This window comes from Astatotilapia calliptera, chromosome 17 (genome assembly GCF_900246225.1).
Source record: "Astatotilapia calliptera chromosome 17, fAstCal1.2, whole genome shotgun sequence".
Classification (NCBI taxonomy): Eukaryota; Metazoa; Chordata; class Actinopteri; order Cichliformes; family Cichlidae; genus Astatotilapia; species Astatotilapia calliptera.
In genome coordinates, this window is record NC_039318.1 from 30,162,108 (window position 1) to 30,183,541 (window position 21,434).

Here is a 21,434-nt window from a genome sequence, read left to right on the forward strand (position 1 = left end):
TGGAAAGCAAATTGGCAAACACAGCAGACTCTAGCAGGTGACCTTCTACATCAAATAGGTGAGTGGAGCCAATTCCATCCAGGGGAGCATGCACGCACACATAATCGCACACTCGTCCAAGTTTCACTCGGGGGGTAGAATGCTCAGGATTGATCACTTGAGTTGCTGATGCCAGAGTCCTCATTTGACATTGAGTTGGATTTATAAAAAAAAAAGTTTTGGTTGTTTAATAATCCGTGTAGCAAAAGTGAGTCAAATATGATACTGTATTAAATCAGCTGGGAGTAATGCTGTTTGCTCAAAGACATGCAGTGAAGAGGAGGACAGGATTTCTTATTCGCTTTTTAACACATGGGTTTATTAGGATTAATTGAAGCGTTTTCAGTTAAAATGTGCACAAAGTTAATAACACAGTAAATGCTCAGCATCTGTCAGGCTTCACGAGTTAAATACTTCAAATTAAGCAGTGTGCGCGACCTTGAGAACACCACAACGTCACAACTATTTTAATAAGCTGGAAAGCAACGCTTCATATCTGCTGTGCAGGTCCACGGAGACTCCGCAAGATGCCGTGTGTGGGTGGAGATAAAGACGAGAGGTTCTCTCACAGATGTAGTCATGCATGGAAACGATCAATGGTTCAGACGCAGAGGGACATTAAAGGGCACACAGCGTGCCTGTACACACATGAAATACAAATGAAGGCTTCAGTGCGCACATTAGCAGCGGGAGCCATGCACTCATGCACAGAGGGGAGTCTGGAGTTTAGTAGGGCATGAAGTCAGTCAGACGAACATGCGAGGGCCATGAAGATTTCATGGAGTTAATTACAAAATCCACTCACATACAAATGTAAAAAGTAGAACACATGGACAAATCCCACAGTGCATTGACCCTCCAATGAATTATAGAAGCATTTAGTTTGATTTGGTTTGATTAGAGTGAAGGAGAGTGTAAACAGGTTCCATACTTACATACTAATCTGAATAAGTTACACCTCCACTTCTGTGTAGAGCACTTTGGAAGAGCCATTGTTCTAAATGAGCAGCTCAGTGAGTCAGTAAGATGTTGGAAGACTTTATTAGGCTAGAAGTCTTTAGCTTTAATATGTAAAACCACACTGCTGTGAAATTATCTTTATGAACTCAAGCTGTAGGAGGGTGGAGTGCCATTCAAGGAAATTGCTTTTTAACAACATTTGACTTTGCATACTTATGTTTCTGCTCCTCTGAATCGTGATTTGCTCTTGAGCAAGGTAAGGCTTTTATCATGCTGATTAGAGCATAACTCGATAGGCTGTTGTTTCGAGAGCTTTTCACTAAAGTCATTATTGTGCTTTAAGCTTAGTCTCATTCTGATGAATAACATTAGCTTCTCATTGTGTCATCGCATCATCAGGATGCTCTTAGTGAGGATTTCTGCCAGGCTGTAATCATGATAAACTAAGAGGCCCTCAGCACGTGTTAATGTATAGCTTAATGCTGCCATCTAGTGGTGTTAAACAGAATTGCAGAAACACAGGTAACTGGTAAATACGTTCTTTAGATCATTTTCTCTTGTTTTGTACTATATATTTAAAAAACAAACAAACAACACACCAAGCATACTGATGTGCTATTTCTGTGGAGTCTCTTAACCACTTAGCCGGAGCGTAGCTTGCTTACAGGCAGGGATGGAGAGCCAGGTCTATCATCAGGTAAATCACAGTATTGCAATCAGAACCAGAAATGCACTAAAAAAACAACAACAACAACAACAACAACAACAACAACAACAACAACAACAACAACAAAAAAGTTTCGGCCTTCATAAATATGAAGCAATAAGTCTGAATATATAAACCCCACTAACTTTGTTTCTTTTGACTCTGGGAGGAAGCCAGAGTACCTGGAAAGAACCCAGACAGTTGGTGGATTCAACCCAGAACATGTTGCTGTGAGGTAACAGTGCTAACCACCATGCCACCACTGTGTGCAGGAAGCACTGTTATAGTATTATTATATTAAATTTAACACTCTACATTGTACTTATATAAAGAAAAAAACAACATTCAAATTTGACTCGCAATCAAATTATTTTAATGTTAGAATTTTGGGAATGAATATGTTTTGAGTGTGATGATTTATTTTTTTATTTACACCTTTTTACATGGTCTTACAAGATATCTCTAGACTCAACATCTCATCTTGCTCTTGTCTTTTAAGGAGGGGTAAAAGAGACCTATTTGTCTTCTTTGAAGAGTAGTGTGATGTTGTGTGTACGGTAATCATCAGAACTTTCATCAGCACGTCTCTGGCACTCCTTTTTCTCTGCCAAGCAGGTAAATAAGTAAATTGTGTTGCTTTAGACTAAAATAAAAGGAAGATGATGTTTGTTTCTTCAATATTCTTGCAGTCCTGCAGTTGTATGTAGTAAGATTGGTCAGTTTCAGCTTATTTGATGAGTTCAGCTGGTTTCCAGTAGCCTTGCTCTTGGAGACCTGATAAATGCTCCTAGAGTAAACATCTCTGTGACTGGCCACTTTCTGCTCAGTTCAGTTCAGTTGCCAGTGAGCGCTGGATATGACTGTGTGCAATCGACAACTTATGAGCAGCTGAGTTGGTGATCTGAAGCTGGCTTGAGACTCAGGTAGGGTTTCTTTTCCATCAGTGTTGTGGCGGCCTGTGCAGATTTCTCTGTGAGGCCATTGCTCTGGGGATAAAATGGATTGGTGGTTATGTGAGTAAAATCTCATGAGCTGGGCGAGACAAACACATTTCAGCTATGATGACTGGCATGGGTGAGCGCTCATAGCTGAAACTCGTTCTTCTTGTTTGTTTTCATCTTGCGTCTTGCCTCGCGTACATTCCACCCTCACCTGTGCCAGAAATTGGTTTTTCCAGTAGTGAGAATGCACCTGACAGGGACTCCTGCTGTGTGCTACATGTGAGAAAGGACAACCTTACATTTTCATGTGTGAAAACAGCCTTAGTGTGTGTGAGTGCCTTTTCTTTTGGTGTTCAGAGCTCATCTCATTTCCTCTCCCTGCCCTGCTATATTTAATTTTGCCTGCTTTCTTTCATTCTCTCATTTCTCTCTTTCAATATTCTTTTGTCCTCATTTTTTTTTGACAGAGTCTCTTTTACTTCTTCTTCTGCCGTGTCTTCCTCTTCTTTTTATCCAAGAGTTGCTCTTTCTAATGCAGGAGCAGACAAATTACCCTAGCGTATTTCAAGTCATTTTCATAATTTCATCTTAATGTGTTTTTTGTTACCTATGACTAAAGTTCGCTCCATTCTTTCTTTCACCTTTGTGATTAGTCTCACGTTCTCCCTCTATTTCTGACCGAGAACACAATTGACTCCATTATGACTCCATTAGGTGGAAATGTGATCTTATAAAGCATTCATAGTGATTATTTCATTGTGGAAAAAGAGCAAAAGAGTGAGAAAATTTTTTATATGGATGAGTTTTGAATGCATCTTGATAAAACAGATGGATCAAAAAAAGAACTTCAGACTTTATCCACATAAACCAGTGTGCTTTCACATCCATTTACACACAAACATTTAAACATAAGGCCACAAGCTGCAAAAAAAGCAAAAAGTTCCTCTCGCAGCACAGTAGCTGCAGGATATCCATTGTTTGCAGGCTACATTAACTAAACACTCTGCTATATGATTGCAGTAAATGACCCCATACCGAGATACAATTACAGTAAATTGTCTCTTCTTACTGGTACTGTACCTAATACGCTGGAAGTAGATGAATGAGCCTCACAGGGAGGCAAGATGCAGCAATTGACTTCTTGAACCTAATATTTAATTAACTAACACCCCATTGACGATGACTTTCTAGAGAAGGGTTGCATAATAAATTCATGAAATCATTTTAGACACTAAATACGAGAGATTTCTTTTTATTTTGTCAATGATTTGATTTGAAGTTGTAGAAACCGCGTCTTTTAGGAATGCCTGTTGCTTGCTGCATGTTTTTTTCCAGTAAGAGATGAAATCAATTTCATTTTCAGCTTTCACTGTGTCATAATGACACTTTAGACCCCTTGTGGTTTCACTCTACCACATCATTATCAAGTCCAGCAATCAATTCTTCCAACCTACAATTGACACACATGACATGTTCACAATTTTTATGCATGTTGCTCAAAAACTGATCATGAAACCAAAATGTGTTTCTTAAGGCTGCTGTGTGTTAAATAAACAGTAAAACAAGATTTACTAAATGCAGCTTTGTAGATATAGTAGACCATAGACTGTAATCAAAGGATCGAAATAACTTCAGTTAAGTGAATCCTTGTGCATGCATTTTGTTTAATAGCCAGCAGGGGGCAACTTCTCAGGTTGCAAAAAACAAGTGTAAAAGCTGATGGGCAAAACAGCTCGTGACTCACTTTATCTATGACCTACAGTTCCACTTTCATGTTAAGTTTATGGTCCTGCTATTTTCAAGTCTTATTAAATTAGAATGAACAATAATTTTCTAATATTTGTTTCTAATTTGCTGAAGTAAAAAGGACCTATGGCTGTTCAGTTTTATTCTTTTTCTGAGTCAAAGCAACCACTCACTTGACACAGACTCTGTGATGGGTACAGCCTTCTTTAATAGAAGGTCCATGCCCTTGTCTAACCTGGATGTGTGTATTTGTGTGTGTGTCAAAGCGACACTGATCTCGAGCCATTAAAACATGCTTCTTTCAAAGAATGCCTCCGTTGACTGGTTTGCAAGTAGAAAACTCTTACAGTAACACCACTTCATGTCATGGAAATTGAAGCTGCAGTTGGATTAATAAGGAGTGTGTTCTTTAGGAGCTGGTTCCTCTATGGTCAGAGTCAGGGTTGCTAGAGCCAGGCTTTTTTGGTGATGTGAGTCCAGGTGAAGTTTTGTTATCAAGTACAGACGGCCTGGCTCAACAAGAATATACTTGAAACACTAGAAAAGGAAAATGAAATCTTTATTGAAGTGAGGTATCAACTGTTGACAGGCGTTATTACATTTCAGGCAGTGATATATGGACTGTCAGAGGATATTGTATAGAGGGCATGAAGAAATGGGCTATGCACACAATCCACAAGAGGTAATGACATCGGCTTTGGTGGTTGACAACATGTTATCAACATTTAGTGCTTGAGGTTTGCTGAAGAAAACCTCTGAGATCCTTAAAGTGCTTTAAGGAGTTTAATCACCTGATGGCACTGAAAGCAAAGCAGAAATCAATGATAAGTGGTTTGTTATGAGGAGTGTCTAACAGTTGTATAAGTGAATGCAGAAGGCAAGCCACTACATCATTTGTGTCTTCGTTGTTCTCCTGCGGATACGCTGGAGGGTTTGCGGGAGTTTAGTGACAGGTGGTTGAATTATGCTCAAAACCGCTATCAATTAGATGATAAGTTGGTTTTGCAGTCATCTTCATCAGTCCTCTCTCTTTTGTACATGTCTTTAAATTTACACAGTAGTATTATCCCTGCATATGCTTTGCAGTGATGTTGGAGCCAAACTACTCATATAATTATGATTTGTTATAAGAATTAAGTTATAATCTATTCTATCTTTTAAAATTAGACCATGTTTTTTAAACCACGTTTTCCATACATGCATGGCATATATAATGAGCCATATAACTTCATTCACTTTCATATATGATTTATACAAACTTTTGCACCCCCATGAGTTGCAAAAAAAAAAAGGAAAGAAAAAGCCATATGTAGAAAATATAATGCAAATTAAAATTGATATGCAAATATATACCATTTTAATTTAATTTGCATATTAATTTTAATTTGCATTATATTTTCTACTTATGGCTTTTTCTTTTTTTTGCAACTCATGGGGTGAAAAAAAAAATCACACAGATAATGTCATATACATATACACACACACATATACGTGTGTGTGTGTGTATCAGAAAGTTCAAAGAGCAGTCCAGTTATAAAAAAGGAATTTTTTGGCAGTTATTTCATGATTTAGACTTTAAAGCGTTAAATGCATTCCCACATTTTCCAGCAGCATTTTAAAGCAGACACTTAACCTATTTGTTGTGTTTTGATTTAGCAGTGATGTGATAGAGCAATTGTTTTGTTGTTGTTGTTGTTGTTTTTAATTCAGTTTGCTGGGGGATAAATGCTAAAATAATGTAAAAAATATCTAAACTGATCTTTTCTTTGGTAATGAAGAAACCACGTCTTTGAGTTTAAACTTCACTTTTGCTGTCCGCGAGTGCATCTGAATGTGATTCTTCGGAAATTAGAATTCAAATTGAAACCAAATTGAAAGTGAAATTCTTATTCATCTCACATGTCCCTGCCTTTATTACTTGGGTACAGTTTGCTGTCTTATATGTCATATAATCTAATGTAGCCATAATCAGTGTCCCCATCGCCACCTCTCCTTGATGCCCTTTTGGAGCCAAAATTGCAGTATGAAATGAGAGGTTTCACTGAAAGACTGGTGCATTCCCTTGTGTCCTGCAAATATGTGTGTGTACATGCAGCCAGTGTCTTTTCCTTCACAGTTCAGTCATGCTTTGAATTCCTGTATTTTTCTCATTATTCATGTTTTTCAGAGGTGATCTTTCATGTGGCTCAGGTCACCATGCCACACACCTGGTGCTCTTCTTCCTCTCGCCATCCTTCCTGCTCTGTCACCTGCTGGTCCGCCTGGCACTGAAGAAAGCAAAGTTGCTTTATGTGTCCAGCTACATGAAAGGTGCAAATTTTGATATTTTCCTCAACGTGTTGTTTCACGCCTGCTCAGCAGATGTCACTGTGCTACAGAAAGAAAAGCAATGACAGAAGATGAGGGAGTGATTGTGAAAGACTGATCAGCTGTTTTCTGCATAATTGTTTCAAAACTATAACGAATCACAATGGGTGTACTGAGATTGTGTACGATGAAGGTACTGACAAGTCTTTAAGCCACCCTTCATTTCTGCATATTCACCTAGTTACATGGGAAATGGGTGCAGCGATTGAAACATACATGGAAATAGAGTATACAGGTCAAAAACCTTTGTATAGTTCTGAGAGTCCTCAAAGTTCATATTTGGTATGACCACCTTTATTCTTCAACAAACCCTGAACTCTCCTAGGCAAGCTTTCTTGTAATTTCTTTAAGTAGTCTTCAGGAATTGTTCTCCAGGGTTCTTGGAGTACATTTAAAACTCTTGTTGTCATGGTTCTGTGTCATTTTGACCCAGCATTTTGAGTTCTTATGTTTTGGTTTAATTTTGCATTATGGATTGTTTTCTGATGTTGTGCTTTGTTGATTAAGAATAAACTGAAACATAGATTTATGTTTCAGTTTATTCTTGTTACGGGATTAGTTCTTAGGTTTTGTGTCTCATGTTTGGTGTAGGTTTAGTTCAGTGTCAAGTCTGTGTCTTTGTGAATTGTTCTCACTTTATTTTGAAGGTTTATGTCTCACATCAGTGTTTCTAGTTTCACTTCCTCTGTCTCGTTAGGTCTCATTTCTGCCAGGTGTTCCCCTTCTGCCTCTAATTCCTTGATGACTTCCTCAGTGTATTTAAGCCCCGTGTTTCTTTGTGTTAATGTTGCATTGTACCCTCAGATTGTGCCTGTGTGTTTCCGGTCTCAGCGTTCATTGTTCTGTTCATTGCCAGCAATAAAGCTGTGGTTTTCAGTAGGGGTGCAACGATATTCGTATCGAAATTGAACCGTTCGATACAGTGCTTTCGGTTCGGTACGCATATGTATCGAACAATACAACATTCGTAATTTATTTTATCAACTTTCCTTCTGACGATGCTGTCTGTTCAAGGTTCAAGGTTCTTTATTATTTGTCAACATTATATATATATATATATATATATATATATATATATATACACACATATAGTATATACACTGGGTGAATGTGCAGTAGTAGCAGCAAGCAGGTGAATTCTGTACATTAATATGAATAGATATCTGACTATTTTACAGGATAGACAATATAAACATATTTAAAATTAAAGGAATTGAAATGTACATTGTGCCTTGGTTTAGTGTCTGGAAGAGTCCTGTCTCAGTCAATTATAGATGATGTGAGAGGGCGGGTGTGTGTGTTTAGGGCACGGATGGCTTGGGGATAGAAGCTCCTCTTGAGTCTCTCTGTCCTTGCCCGGAAGATGCGGAACCTTCTACCAGATTGCAGAAGTTGGAACAGTGTGTTGAGCGCTCAGTGAATCTGCGTTCGACTACTCCGCCTAGGCTGCACTGTCGAGCGCAGATCCACTGAGTGCTCAACACAGACAGCATTGTCAGAAGGAAGAGCGCAGGGCAAGCTAGCAAGACAGAAGTTAAGCTCTCCTTGCAACATGGACCTCCCCCACCCTCATTCAGATCTGGCATTTGGAATTATTTTGGTTTTCATGTGATGTATGACCCTGAAGGTAAGCGAGTCATGGACTAAAGTAAAACAGTATGTTGGATGTGCCATGCAATGCTCAATTACATGGGTGGGAGCTAATGTGTTAGCGCAGTTAGCTCGTTAACGTGTTGGCCGTCTAGCCCCATGCACGGGGCGATCGGCGGTAGCTCGTTAACGGAGATTTGCCGTGTTGTGGCGTTAAGGTTATTTCAACGAGATTAACCTGAAAGCACTAGTGGGAACACAACGAATATGACTGCACATTTACACCGACATCATCCTAGTGCAAAGACAAAAACAACAAGCATGCTACTAACTTTAGCCGAGTCATTTAGACAGCTGTTAGCACATGATTCTCCTTATGGGGACCTGATATGTTTAATATGCTGCTGAGAATATAGCCCAGAAGAAGCGGATAGTATAGCTTTTATTTTGGAAAGAGCCATTTCTCTGTAATAAACTCTCTTTTCCAAAGATGAGTGATTCCTCAATCAGATACAGGGCTTGCAATATCGCTAGCCCGACGTCCTGGGGCTAGCGATTTTTTTCAGTCGGGCTACCAAAATCTATCTCTTCCCTGCCTGTCGGGCTATTGTAGGAAGGAAAAATATATGTCAATGCTTTTGCATTCTTTCGGAAATGTAGCTGGGTAATTATGTCATTGGCATCGGTGAGCCACTGTCAATATGTGACATATTGAAATCGCGTTTGAATTTGCGCTTGTTTTTTTGCTTTCACTTTGCAAGCGTGCGAACTGTGCATAGAGAGCGACAGCACTGATCTGTGAGTGATGATAATTTGTGCACCAATTCCTCTGACATCGTCTTATTAATCGTTAGCTTACTATGCAAACATGACAAGTGAAATCTCCCGCAGCAAGCTTAAACATGTGAGAGGTTGATCGCGCAGAGAATCGCTGAGCTTATGTGAGTCCGTGTGTAAAAGGAGCAGGATATTTATTTTAGTTCTGCTGAGCCAAATAAGACAGGTCAGGGTGAAGAAGTGACAGCCAAAGAAAAGCTTACCAAAAAAAGGAGAAGTTATGACAAATCAGACTATAAGGCAAAAAGAAAGTGCAGCTTCATCGTTTCATGGACAAAATAATTTCTGTGGCTGCAATATGACGAGCTAAATAACCAGGGCTGCACATAAGTGTTTTTCCATCTTGCAAGAAAATGGTGCGTATTCGCTGTCAAAATAAAAAACACACACAAGGGTTAGGGTTAAATTTAAAAACTGTACTTTTGAGTTAAAATATATATTTATAAGTTTAATAAATGACAAATTAAAAAGACATGAACATTTTTTTTGTATCGAAAAAATATCGAACCGTGACACCAAAGTATCAAACCGAACCGTGAATTTTGTGTATCGTTGCACCCCTAATAAACATATATAAATAAAACCACTTTTTTTTTACATTAGTAATTCCTTTTGTGCATAATTTTATATTATTGTTAATAATAAATTAATTAAAGCAACAAAACAATCTGAAGAGCCGGTTCGGAGCTGAAAGAGCCGGTTCTCTAAAAAGAGCCAGAAATCCCATCACTAGTTTCAATAAAAGAAGTCAAGTCAAAGTAACAACAGGTTCATGTAAATCAAATACATTTTCATTCAACTAAATCCATTTTCTTGCAAGATGGAAAAACTGTCACGTCATGCCAACAACCCATTTTACTGCTCTTCCTTGCTGGGGACAGAAAGTGCAGTCCTGACTGCAGGCAAAATCAGTGAGGTGTTACATGATGTTATGGTGTATTAAGTGAAATAAGTTCCACATTTGCCACAGCTCTTTACAGGCTGTTGAATACAAGTGTCTGTGTGTGTGTCTGTGTGTGTGTGTGTGTGTGTGTGTGTGTGTGTGTGTATTTCAAATCTGGCTCCTTTCTGTGTGTTCATTTTCATCATCTCACTCTAATGACTGTATGCATGTAGGCGTCTGTGTGTGCGTCTGTATGTGTGTGTGTGTGTGTTCCCTATAGTTTCATCATTACCAGTATTCGGCTTGGTGGAAAGAAACGTAATATTGCTTGGCCTTAGGGGATCTGCTAATAAGCACCATACTCATTCTGAGACACTGTACTGTGCATGGTGGAAAAGGGGGAGACTTATCCACTTGTACTGTATATCCATCTTGTCCTACTTATCTACTGTTTCCTTATAGTTAGTTATCAAGCCGCCTAGCTGTGCAAATTAAAAATAAATTTTGATAGGGTAACAGTTGGGGGTCTCACTCAGTGTGCATGTGTAAAAAAACAAAAAGAAAAGAAGCCTAATATTAGATGCTGAAGCGTAATAAACTCTATACAATTCCTCTTTCTAAACTGCAACAGGGTGTATCTGATAATCTGATTCTACTCTGCTGATTTTGTGGCAGGACCCTCACTGCAGCTGATTAATCGGTGATGTGAAATCATTGCTGTTTTTCAGGACTTTGCATCTGGATATACTTTGGTACTTTATTCATGTTTTTATTTATTTGAATATTACAGCCATAAAAAGTCTGTGGTCACAATTTTACCTAAATTTAATGGACAGGCAAGAAATCTTAACACTGAGACATCCTTTAGTAATATTTTTTGGGGGGGGTTTCTCCTAAGCTGCAAGGCTATTCCATCACAGCAATATCAGTTGTCCTTAAGAATCTCTTACTATTGTGTGGCAGTAAAAAGTAAAAAACGTGGAGTCAAAAAAAAAGAAAAAGAAAAGACAGAATAAGAGAAAAGAGAAAGGACAGTAGAAAAGACCTGGAGGAGACAGCGGCTCAGTGTAGCCTTGTTTGGTGCTTCATTAATCTTGCTTCCAAAGGGCTGCTCTTCATCACGCACGTGTGTTTACAGCACACCAACATGCTGTGTTGCTGGTAACCATCTCTGTATGTGTCTGTACGTGTTTGTTCATAAGTTTTCTTCGTCCCACTCCTTTTTCAGGCAAGTTTTGTTTTTTGTTTTGTGTATTTTATGTTCAATATAGGTATTTGTTGTGCCTGAAAATGAATAAATAAATGAATGAATGAATGAATGAATACTCTGACATGGGCATGTCATTGTGTATGCACACGTCTGTGTGCCATTCTGTATGTACTAGGTGCTGACTCTACAGCTCATTACAGACCACCAGGGAGTCCTGTGGCCTTGAACTAGTGAGGAGAAGGAGAACTCTGTGACCCAACCATGAAGGAAGACTCTGGGATAGCGAGGCTGACTGTGTCCAGGTCCCGCTGGGCACAGTGTCCACTTGCTGACAGCCTTAAAAAGCTGATTCTGCAGTTCTGCCACTCTTTGTGTTTAAATTGGCTTTAAGTGATAGTTATACTTAAGGCTTAATGAATTAAAGCTATTAATTGGTTTTCAGTGTGTAACAGTTAGCAGCAAATGCTTGTGTTGTAACGTCCAAGGAGCCAGACTTTCTTATCATTTTTGTAGTGGTCTTGATCAGCAGTTCTCTGTTCTTTCTGGAGTTTGAACAAAACTATCCAAATCAAGTTGGCCATGTGTGAAAAAATAGTTTACCTCCTTAATCACAATAACTGGCTGTGCCAGTCTTGGCAGCAAAAACTGCAATCAAGCATTCATGATAACCGGTAATGAGGCTTTCACATCGCTGTGGGGGAATGTGGGCTTCTTCTTGTTGTAATTGAGCCACACTACATGGTATTTGACCACGTATGGCCTTAAATCATGAACACTGACTTTAACCAAAGTAAGTGAGGCCTGCAGTTCTTTAGATGTTGTTCTGGCTTCTTTTATGGCCTTCTGGATACATCATCGATGCACTCTTAATGGAATTTTGGTATGGTGGCTGATTCTGGGAAGGTTCATCACTGCTCCCGGTTTTCTCTATTTGTGGATAATGGCTCTCTCTGTGGTTCACTGGAGTCCCAAAGCCTCAGAAAGGGCTTTGTAACCTTTTCCAGACTGGCAGATGTCAGTGACTTCAGTTAATTTAGTTTGATGTGTTGCTTTTTAAGGCCTTTTAGCCTACTTCCTTTTGTCAGACAGGTTCTATTTAATTAATTTCTTGATTCAGCAGATCTGCCAGTAATGAGTTGTGGGTGTAGTTAGTGAAACTGAACTCAGCTCTCTAAAATCTCTAAATTATATAAGAATTTGATTTGAAACATTTAACTCATTCACTGCCAGCCATTGGCAGTGAATGAGTCAAACCCATTGACTCATTCACTGCCATTGACGGCTATAGACGTCAATGGCAGTGAATGAGTTAAGTGTGACAAATATGTAAAAAATATTAAATCAAGAAGAGCGCAAATGTTTTTTAATTACACCACATTTATTTCCGTAAAGGCTGGATCAGGTGACCCCTGAACCATCCCTTTATTATGCTGCTAGTTATGCCTGTCTGAGCCTGGCTCTGCTGGAGGTTTCTTCCTGTTAAAAGGGTGTTTTTCCTTCCCATTGTTGCAAAGTGCATGCTCATAGGGAGTTCCTTGATTGTTGGGGTTTTCTCCTGAATACTGTATGGTTTTTTCCTTGCAGTATGACGTGCCTTGAGGCAAATGTTGAGTTAAATTGAATATATGCATCATTTTGTTTTACAGACTAGCAGATTGCAGCTGTGTTGAGAATTGCAGCAAAGCAAATGTCAGATTTTTCTTTAGTAACTCATCCCTTAAGGGTTTCAAGTTAAGAGTATCATTTGTTCTTATGTTCAACTTCTAACCTATTTTAGATATCTTTCAAAATCAGATATTTGACTTCAATCAGGTATCTGCAGCGCTGCTGCCTAAAGCAAATTATTATCTACTGGAGCAAACTTCAAAATGTTTACAAGTTTATGCATGATGCAAAATTCACAGATTTTGGGGCATTGACATAGCCTCAGGGGAATGATGATGCTGATGAAGAAGACTCAAGAAGAAGAAAGTCTTTAAAAGCTCGAGGCAACTTAGAGAATGAGGTGGAACTCACCACAGCGCAAACTGAGATAATAGAAGCAGACATGTTATGGCAGGATATTTTGATCTACTTGAATTGTGGAGTTATTCTATACATTCTCAGTAGGGGCTATTTATTTGTACTGCAGTGTACAAATATCCCCAGGTCTCCAAATGGCAAAAACACAGTTGTTTGGAGTAAGAGTGAGGTTTAAAAGGTCACCAAAGCCTTACTGCATCAGTTTGAGGAAAGTGAGTGCAAAATAGCCCACAGGGATTGTAAACTATCATGTAGATTACCTTTTTGGAGCATAGTAGTTTACAACTGCCAAAGCTGCTCACTAAAAAAGACTGTTCTGGTGTTCATTTCTGCTGCTGAATACGGAGATATGTATTATTTATGTGTATGATAGGAGTTTGCTTTTGCAAAGCTCTTATGTGACATCAAACGGTGTGTTGGAATTAGATGCGTATGATGTACAGTAATTGTGTTTCATCCATTTTTTCCCCTGACTATTTAACATTGGAAAATTGCATGTTAGGGTAGAGAAATGTGAACTACAGTGTGTATAATAAAGTCTGGATTAAATAACCTTATGGCTGAAAGCTAATAGATTTTATGCCCGAGCAACAGTGAGCGGGGATATAGAAAAAGGGCTGGGTTCATATTGCGAGCACAGCAACAAACCAATCCCTGACTACTTCACTACTTCTTAGATTTGAGATCTGTAATCAACATATGCAGCAGTGTCTGCAGATTTCATTCATACTGAACCTAAAGGCCCGAAGGACCCATCGTCCCTCTAAGCAGAGTGCACAAGAGCAAGAGAGAGAAAGAGAAAACATAATAACACTCAAAAAAAAAAAAAAAAAAATCCCCTATTATTCTGTTTGAGGCATCTGTTTCTATAATGAAACCAACAAACAAACATGCATAATTCAGCCAGCCAGGCGTTCTGCACTGATTGTGAATGAGTTAAAAAAAAGAAATGGAGGCTAATAATTATTGTGAAGGAAAAATGACGAAGAACCACACTTACACCTAAACAGCCTTATTTACCCTCATTTGTTAGAAGCAATTCAGGAGGTGAAATATTTCAAGACGTAGTGTGTGTAATGTGTGTGTACTGTACAACTACAGCTTCTGCCAAAGAGAAAGTGCCTCTGCCTCATTTTTTATGGCAAGAGCCAACATTAGGGTTGCAATAAACTGAGTACAGCTCAAAATTAGTTTACTAAGTTTTTGGGAGTTATGAGGGTGTTGCAATAGAGACTAAATCTGAAAACAGACCACAAACCGAAAAAAACCAAGATCAATCTTGTGTCTGAAATGGGATACTTCCATACTTACACCCTCTGTTTTGAGCGCATTGGTAGTGACAGGTATGGTTACACAAGGTGCACAAGGAGGACCTTATTATTAAATAATGTGAGTGTTGGCAATTTCTTACTGAGGACATCATCTTGGCGATGCAGTTTCAATTTTTTAGGTCTCATTTATCTATATAGTGCTGTGGCCCTATAAGAAATTTCTATTAATAATTGTTTTACATTAAACACAAACACAGGGGTTTGTTAAAAAGAATTATAGGTTAAAATGTTTTTTACTGCATGACGTGAAGCTCATCCAGATAAGTAAATCCCAAAAGGTCGATTTTTGTAGTGTTTTCAGTGGGAGAAACGTTTCGTCACTCATCCAAGTGACTTCTTCAGTGTTAAAGGTTTTTTTTTTTTTCATTTTAATTGTTTTGATGATAATCTGATCAAGTGGTATTTGATGAATTAATTCTCAGTGCTACTACTCGTGCACTGACTTGCCCTTCTGGAAGCAGCCATCAGAAGATGTCAACATGCTTTCTTAAGGTTTGAAACTGTGGTGACTACAATGAACTGATGAACTTGGTTGCAAAGAAGGTGCTGCACCAAAAACCTCCTAGTGATTGTTTTGGTTTCTTTGATTGCCACAGTTTTTCAGGTTTGGCTGCAAGTGCCTTCAACACTGTTCTATCCACAGTCCTCAAGGACAAGCTGGAGAGCACAGGAGTCCAGCAACCCCCTTAATTCATGGATATTGGACTACCTCACTGACTGAGACCAGTATGTGAGAACTCAGGGCTGTGTGTCGGACTGGGTCGTCTGCAGTACTGCAGACTTCTCCCACGACTCCACCCAGTGCTTCCTGCAGAAGTTCTCTGACGACTCGGCAATAGTCGGCCTCATCACTGATGGGGACGACAGTACAGAGAACTGACCCAAGGCTTTGTGGACTGGTGCCAGCAGAACTAGCTCCAGTTCAACACTAGTAAAACCAAGGAGCTGGTGGTAGACTTCTGCAGGCACAAACATCCTCCACTGCAACCAATAAACATCCAAGGTGTGGACATTGAGGCTGTGGATAGCTACAGGTACCTTGGACTGGACTCATAATTCAGACACCCTCTGCAGAAAAGGGCAGAGCAGGCTGTACCTGCTTTTGGAGTGAAGAGCCCACTCCTGAAGACCTTCTATGACTCTGTGGTGGCCTCGGCCATCTTTTAAGGTGTGATCTGCTTGGGTGGCAGCATCTCTGCTGGGGACAGGAAGAGACTGAACAGGCTGATCAGAAGGGCCAGCTCTGTTCTAGGATGCCCTCTGGACCCAGTGGAGGTCGTGAGTAACAGGAGAATGGTGGCTAAGCTGTCATCCCTGTTGGACAACGTCTCCCACCCCATGCAGGAGACTCTGACAGCCCTGAGCAGCTCCTTCAGTGGCAGGCTACAGCACCCACGATGTGGGACGGAGAGATTTTGCAGCTCTTTCCTCCCCACTGCTGTCAGACTCCACAACAAAGACTTTGCAACTGACCAAACACACACATCCACACGTGCAATAGCAATAACACTAAGTGCAATACTCTTTTTCTGACAACATTGTATTTTACTCAGTTGTATATAGTATTTATATTCTATTTTATTGTATATAGCATATTTGATTCTATTTTGTACAGTATCTTATTCTTATCCTATTCTAGTGTTTTTCTAATTTTTGCTATGTAACTTTGCACTGTTCACTTTCTCCTGTAACAAAACAAATTTCCCACGAGTGGGACTAATAAAGGTTATCTTATTTTATCTTATCTTAAATACTTTCTAGCTACTAGCAAAACTTCAGTAAAACCTGTAAAACATTTTGGCTTAAGGACTAAGTTGCAACTTTTTCTTTGAACGTGAATGTTCTCCATTTCCCAGTTATGCTACAACAGCGTTTCCCAACCTTTTGAAAGCATGTTTAACATTAGCACACCACCAAACAAAAATTTCACAAAAAGGATATTGATAATTTTTAAAAAGCGCAGCAGATAGTGGAATTGGTTCGATTTGTCCCCAGTATACCAGTTTTGCTTTCTTCTGACCACTACACATGCTAGGGTCTTCATCTGGGTCAGATTGACTACTTTTTCTTTTCAAATGTTTATCTATTGCTATTACGCACTATGTTTTCTCACTCACAGCGTGACTGCAGACTTCTTCTGTTTTACTGGCAGTTGGCAACCCATTTAATTAGGGCAGGTAGTTGTACTGCCCTCTAGTGGAAGAGAATATAAATGTTCTGTCTATTACTATTTACAAATATCATGATTTTTAAAGGTATTTTGTTTAAAATATTCAACACATTAAATGTGTACCTCTGGGTGCCATGAGTGGAGAAAATTTCTAGATCGAAAATGATCAGAAATTATTGTATCACTGTTATCTACAGTTGGAAAAAAAAGGTAATTAAGAAAACTTATGAACTGGCAACCTGTATGTACTCCTTACATGCGATTGAAGGTGGTTAGTGAAAGAAAGTGAATACACTACTCAAAAAACACCCCAAAAAACCCAACAACAATTAAAGAGAGGGATGGAGGTAGAGATGAATTATGTATTGGTGTGAATGGAGGGCATGGAGGAAACCAATCCGAAGGAAATAAGATGCCAGACTGATACAAGCTCCACTTATCTCGACAGTGACCTTCTCTGCCTCTCCTCCTCCTCCATTAAAAGCAACAGTCTGCATGTGAGAAAAAGACAGCATACAGAATTTTGCTGAAAAATAAGTCTGTAAACTGGAGAGAGTAGGAAGATAAAAATAGACAATGGGAGTGACTGATCCATGAATAAAAGATTGAACTGGATTTAAAAAAAAAAGAGAATGTAAAAAAATAAACAAGCTCAAGAGAATAAAAGCACATGAAGATAGAAAGGGAAGGAAGGATAAAGGGAGCACAGGGAGCATAGCACTTTGGCTTTGATAGTACAGTTGTGAAGAGATGATGATGGTGATTCCTCTCTGAAATTTGATCTAATTTTATGCTGTTTTTGTACCTCATCAGTCAGTAAAGATGTTACCATGAAGAAAGAAAATATATGTTTGCTTGACAGCGCATTACTGGTTTTTACTGTCCTCTTCTCACAGTTTTCATGTGGCTAGATTGTACTAGAAAAAAGGCCACCACTTCTGCTAGTGAAACGTGAAACAGAACTGTCCCTGTATTATCAAAACAGAGTAGGCTTCAAGGACACCAGACATGACATTGATTCATTTATATATGTTATGGAAGGAGAAGCTGGGGAGAAGATGGGTTGCAAAGAAGCGCTACAGATATTCAGCAACTGAGAGCAGGCTAAAGGAGCTTAAATAGGAGCTTAAATATGAGATTTTATGATTCAGTGTATAAAAAGCTGAGCCATCACCTGGGATCATTAAACTTAACTTTGTTTCCCACATAAACAACAGTAAAGTTAAGCTTTGTTGGCAGAAACCTGTGGCTCAGATGGTGGAGCTGTTGCCTGCCAATTAGAAGCTGTGTGGACTGATCCCTGAGCAGTGTTGGGGAGTAACGGAATACATGTACCGCCGTTACGTATTTAGAATACAAAATATGAGTAACTGTATTCCGTTACAGTTACCGTTTAAAAAGGTGGTATTCAGAATACAGTTACTTTGTTGAAATAAATGGATTACACAGCGGTACTTTCCTGTTTCATTTTGTCGCGGGTCAGGACTGTTTGGGTTTTGTTTGACAGCTGTTCTGTTGTTCCAGGCGGCAGCGCTACGGTTGCCATGGTTACAGGGCGACGCTCTCTCTCTCTCTCTGCGACTGTGTGTTTCCTAGGTGAGAGAGCGCCTTTTCGTTGTTGTTGTTGTGCTAAGCTAACAGGCAGAATGCTACAAGCATAGCTCTAAAGAATGTAGCATCATGGGCAGTATAGTCCGTGTTGCAGGGAGAATGGACTGCCATACACGTTATGTGTCTGTGAGCGCGAGGAGGGAGAAAAAGGCGAGTGGAAAGGTACGAGTTGTCGTCGAGGAAAAACGGGAGCTGGAAGCATGTAAATATAATAATAATAACCACTGCAGCCAAGAAGAGTGCCTGATGAGCCCAGTTGTAAGTAAGCTATTAAGACTCGACTGTACACCGTGTTCGTGTTTTCCTCCGAAAACAATAAGTTCCATTGGAGCAGCCTTTCAACGCCTCTCTCTGTCTCTCGCAAGAAAAATTGACCCACACAACAAAGTAAAGCTATTTTTCGGCTATGAGCCGACAGGGACCCCGCCGTATTAGTCAGAGGTCCCTTTACTACAGTTCGGAGTCGCGGACCTTCAGTAATAGTAATAAATCACACAGCAATAGTACATTCACGTTGTTGTAAAAAGCACGATAATATATTAAGTAATCCAAAGTATTCAGAATACGTTACTCTCATTGAGTAACGTAACGGAATACGTTACAGAATACATTTTGGGGCATGTATTCTGTATTCTGTAACGGAATACATTTTAAAAGTAACCTTCCCAACACTGTCCCTGAGTCTTCCAGTCTACATCATGAAGTATCTGTGGCAAAGACGCTAACCCCAAGTTGAATGAGAATGCTGGAAAGCAGTTTGGCATGTAAAAGTGATATATGAAAGTGTGCAGTATCTACCCTTTGGTTTTGTGGTCAAGAGCTTTATGCATCCGAATCAAGTGCAAAGGACAGCTACAGGCAGTAATAATCCCCAAACCAGTTGGGTCACACTTCCAGCTGGCCAGAAAAGTAGAACTCTTTCTAACAAGGCTCTACTACACAAACACTTACACAGCCACGCAGTCAGATTGCGTCCAGTCAATCATCCTGTCAAGAAACAGAGTCAATCATTCAGTTACCAAGTCTGAAAACTAGCCAGTGATTCAGCTGTCCACAAATCAGTCACTCACCCAATCAAATGACAGACAAATAGTTGGCAAACCACTCACATGCTCAGTCAGACTGTCAGAATTGTCATAACAGAACCCTTCTCGGCAAAACTGTAAGAAAGCATTTTTTGCCAGCGCCAAACACGTCAGCGCATGGCTCGAAAGAATGTGACGAATTTGTCACCGTAGTTGAATGTAATGATGGGGGGAGAATGAGAGAAAAAAAAAGTTACATGAAAGACACCAATCACCACATCTATTTGACACAAAACAGACAAAGCGCACAGGGCAAGAAGCACTGTAGGAGTCAAGACTGTTTAATTCCTGTTAAATCCAGAATTGAATTCAAAATCCTGCTCCTCACATACAAGGTCTTAAATAATCAGGCCCCATCTTATCTTAATGACCTTGTAGTACCATATCACCCTATTAGAGCACTTCGCTCTTGCACTGCAGGCCTACTTGTTGTTCCTAGAGTATTTAAAAGTAGAATGGGAGGCAGAGCCTTCAGTTTTCAGGCCCCTCTTCTGTGGAACCAGCTTCCAGTTTGGATTCGGGAGACAGACACTCTCTCTACTTTCAAGATTATTCTTGAAACTTTCCTTTTTGCTAAAGCATATAGTTAGGGCTGGACCAGGTGACCCTGAATCCTCCCTTAGTTATGCTGCAATAGACGTAGGCTGCCGGGGATTCCCATGATGCATTGAGTTTTTCCTTTCCAGTCACCTTTCTCACTCACTATGTGTTAACAGACCTCTCTGCATTGAATCATATCTGTTATTAACCTCTGTCTCTCTTCCACAGCATGTCTTTATCCTGTCTTCCTTCTCTCACCCCAACCGGTCGCAGCAGATGGCCCCGCCCCTCCCTGAGTCTGGTTCTGCCAGAGGTTTCTTCCTGTTAAAAGGGAGTTTTTCCTTCCCACTGTCGCCAAAGTGCTTGCTCATAGGGGGTCATATGATTGTTGGGTTTTTCTCTGTATCTATGAAGCGCCTTGAGGCAACTTTTGTTGTGATTTGGCGCTATATAAATAAAATTGAATTGAATTGAAAGACACACGCAAACACAGGCAAATGAAAAATCGAAACTGCACCAAAGCATAGAACATCTTTTAAACAAGGACACGGACTCACAATGATGCACAAACAAGGCTACAAATTCTCACACTATACAAAAGTATGCCAATGCATACATACACGTCTGTGTAAGGAAAAGTAAGTGATGGGTGAACAAAGAAGTAAAAGTGTCATCATGTTCACGACAGGGAGGAGATTATATGTACAAGCATTGGCTGTATTTTAAGATGACAGGTGGATATACACAGCCCAAAAGCACAAATGCACACACACAGACACAGATTGCCAAAGAGCAACAACAGTAACAAAGGCATGCTTTTAAACAGACACATACACATTTAAAGAATTCAAAAGATATAATGACATTCAAATTCCCAGAGACGAAGCCCAATTATTTACCTCATACAAAATGCTTGCGGCAGGCTGTCGACTCACAAACACAGCTCTAACCTGTCAATGTCTCTCCAGAATGATTTTATGCACTTTTGGCAGTTTGAGATATGGAGGAGGTGTTGCCTCATGAGACTTGCAGACAAAACAGTGAAAACCATTTCAACCATATCCAAACAGATCCTAGCATTCAAGGGACTGCTTTATTTTTTTTGCCTGCAAATGTTGACTACACATGTCTCTCTTTAACGTCTTTTGTTGCCTATTCAGCCATAAAATGTTGCCTTTCTTGAAAAATGAAATGAAACTGTCCAAAGTTTGTTTAGAAATAAAACCACTGGAGGTTGTTTTGAGTGTCAATATCCTACAGCAAAAACAGCCTCTTTAAATCTGACAACATCAAAACAGCAGTCAGGAGTGCACAGAGAAATGTGCAAGTCAAAATCCTTGTTCCTGACTTCAGCTTCTATTTTATTTCTGTCATTTCCATTTATGTTATTCCCCAA

The 21,434-nt window shown here is 39.6% G+C and overlaps 1 long non-coding RNA gene across 1 annotated transcript; it reads right to left on the bottom strand.

Annotated features, from left to right (window-relative positions):
- Positions 1–4,971: 4,971 nt before the first annotated feature.
- Positions 4,972–21,126, bottom strand: LOC113009245 (uncharacterized). The gene is made up of 3 exons (XR_003270139.1): positions 20,938–21,126; positions 6,600–6,764; positions 4,972–5,192 (listed from the first exon to the last, which is right to left on the bottom strand). It is a non-coding gene; the product is annotated as an uncharacterized LOC113009245 (long non-coding RNA).
- Between the last annotated feature and the right edge of the window lie 308 nt (positions 21,127–21,434).